The sequence below is a fragment of the Culex quinquefasciatus genome, chromosome 1 (genome assembly GCF_015732765.1).
Source record: "Culex quinquefasciatus strain JHB chromosome 1, VPISU_Cqui_1.0_pri_paternal, whole genome shotgun sequence".
Taxonomy (NCBI): Eukaryota; Metazoa; Arthropoda; class Insecta; order Diptera; family Culicidae; genus Culex; species Culex quinquefasciatus.
Window position 1 is genome coordinate 64381109 of NC_051861.1, and position 3015 is coordinate 64384123.

Consider the following 3015-nt stretch of genomic DNA (forward strand, 5'->3'; position numbering starts at 1 on the left):
TCTCCTCTTCGACTGCTGGAACGAAACCTTCAAATTGCAAGTTTCCTTGCAATTCTTCAGTTGCGTTCGAAAGCTTGTCACCAGCTAACCAGACATGTATGAGACTTGGATAACAAAGTTCACAACTCACCAGAAACGCTGCTTCCCGCACCACGAAGTCCAGTTGTTGAGGTTCGCGTCCGCTGAGCAGAAATTCCTAAGAAACTCTCCCGTCTCCACACCCAGAACCGAAAAAGTAGAATATTTGCAGTGCACAATAAAATCATCAGTTATAAGTTTTCATGTTTTATTTGGCCCGAAAGGGCGGAAAAATTCAGAAATACACAAGAATTTATCATGATTGGATCCATTTAATCGCACTCAAAGAGGCGCCTTCATCAGGCCGTTTTAAACGTACGGACAAGATGGTCATACTAAACCTATATTAGTGAATTAACCTAAGTGTAAATGTGTCAGTGTAAAAAGTGTAAATCCCTCGACGCTGCTGTCTGCGGTACGGCGTTCTCACGCCCTCGTTCGTCGGCTTGGTCGTCCTGACCCGCCATCATACCAGCTGCCTGTCGCAACACCATCTCGCCACCGACTCCTAGCCGGTTCTCCGGGCACACCAGCGGCCCAGTCAAGCGCGGCGTAGATCCACTCCAGTGGACCAGCGTTCGTTCCAGCCGCCGCCATTTTGTAGTTGTAGTACATGTTTGGAAGAGAAGAATAGGGCCTGGACAGAAGTCCAACGAGAAGGCCTTAGAATGACGATATTCTACCAATTTTCCCCAAAAAGTCCACTCTGCAAACACCCTCACGAATCTTACCGATCTCAATCAATACTCCTGCACGCGCACAAGCCATGTTAATAAAGCTATGGCGCTTAGGTGAGGCGCAGACCACAGTCCGGCCAAAATATGACCAATTGCTCTAAAGAAAGAAGCGCTTAATTTAGTAATCAGCAACACTAGTTTAGAACCACATCGCACCTATTGTGATCGCGTTCAATTTGGTTCACCGCGAAATCACTCCGTCCCGATCCTCAGCCTCAAAGCTGCGTTCTAGATAAAACAATTAAGTTAGAACTAATCCACCATTTTCCCGGGACTCTGCTTACAGCAGTCAGGTCGATGAACCCGCGTCACAAATATCCAACTTGTAGATCTTCTTCACACTTTTTTGTTCCTCTTGCAGACGCGAAATTGGTTTAGCGAGGTGACCTGCTTTATGGTTAACTGCCAACTGATGGTGGTATTAGCGCATGTGGTAGGTTTTATCGGGTTCGATGGTCATCTTCGGGGTCATCCTCGGGCTTATCGTTTCTGAGCGAGAGAGCAATGTGAGCGAAGTGAGGTTCAGCCCTCAGGATCATCATACCGGTCCACCGGTTCTGGACTGGTTGGTTGAAGGAGATTAATTGAGATTATGCGGTGATCGTGGGTGTTAATGTTGATCTCCGCGTTGACTGTCGCACAGGTTGTTTATGTAGTCTTCTCTCGTGGTCATTCCATGCACAGGTGTGCACTTTCAGGCAATCGCAAATGCTGATGATGATTGGGGTAAACATTGGTGCAGATACCCTTAGTAAGCGAACAGTAGCTTCAACTCTCGCGGATAGTGCGTACGCGAGGTGGTATTGGGCAATGTACGGACATCTGGTGCAAATGATCGTGATAGCGTACGATCAGTCGTGGTGAGGTTTGTGGTGTTGTTCTGTTTGTTGTGCAAGTGTAGTGCAATACATAAGCCTACAGACTGTAAAGATTTGCCTTCACGGTTCTCTGTGAGATAAGCGGTCGACGACTGTCAAACCTGAGCAGATGAAGATCGTGGTCAGGTTACAAGCTGGCCAAATCGGAGACGGAAGTCACTACAATTGGCGGAGCCTTTACTCGTTTCTCGACGGCAGAAGGCTCAGTACGAGGAGAAGGATCCTTGTCAACAGTTTCGGATAAAACACCGAAACTGTTTGCCAATGGAATTGGAGGATTGACCTCACTTTCAGAATCAGAATCAGACCTCGGATGAGGCTGTTTTCTTTTTCTGTTTCCGTTAGCCGGCTTAGCGTTCAAACGCTTCACCGACGTAATGACCAAATCTTCAGAAGATTTGCGTTTACCTTTGTTTTGACGCATTTTGCAAGCAAAGTTCTCTTAAAAAGATGGCTTCGTTTGTAAAATACAACAAAATTTCAGGTGGGGTTAGTCTTGAAAAGACTGTTTAGAATTTTGGTAAATAACTCAGGTAGTCTTTAAAAAGACTGTGAATTTTGTTTGAAATAACTCTGAGCTTAGGTAGTAAAAAATACCGCAGCTCTAGTGTCCGTTAACCACGAAGGTTCGCAAGACACTGATTCCAACTAGCGATGATTTTTCGCTCCACTCTGTGTGTCTCTGCGCCGCACACACACACTGGCGAAGCCTCTCGATCATCCGGGATTCTTCCTCTTCCCGCAATCTTCCCATTTTACCTCTGAAACGCGCTCGAAACAAAGCCAACAAAAAAAACTACTTTTCAATCGCGCGACTCTTTTCCAACTAGCGATGATTTTTCGCTCCACACTGTGTGCCTCTGCGCCGCACACACACAAGGGCGAAGCCTCTCAATCATCCGGGATTCTTCTTCTTCCCGCAATCATCCCATTTCACCTCTGAAACGCACCCGAAACGAAGCCGACAATAAAAAACAACTTCGCGCGACTATTTTCCAACTCTTTTTTAAAGGGGCTGAATTTATTCACTATGAACTTATTTATGATCATATTTAAATGTTTTCACAACTGATCAAATTTCGCAAAATTAAAACCAGGTTTAACACCTAATTTAACGCAGAATGCGGCCATCAAGAATCTGAAACAAATCCGGATTTGATTCACAAATTACAAATTGATCTTCTTCTTCGAATCGCATGGCATTGTTGCCGGGCATGTTTTTTATTGCACCAAAAGTGCAGAAAATTTGCTGGTAACAATGTATGCGGCATATTCTGAAATGCCGCGTGGCGTGTATCTTCGAGAGAAACGGACAATAGTAA

General features: G+C 45.3%; 1 long non-coding RNA gene across 1 annotated transcript; it reads right to left on the reverse strand.

Annotated features, from left to right (window-relative positions):
- Positions 1–330: 330 nt before the first annotated feature.
- Positions 331–1320, reverse strand: LOC119768107. Its single transcript, XR_005277926.1, has 4 exons — positions 1100–1320; positions 972–1043; positions 810–912; positions 331–715 (listed from the first exon to the last, which is right to left on the reverse strand). It is a non-coding gene; the product is annotated as an uncharacterized LOC119768107 (long non-coding RNA).
- Between the last annotated feature and the right edge of the window lie 1695 nt (positions 1321–3015).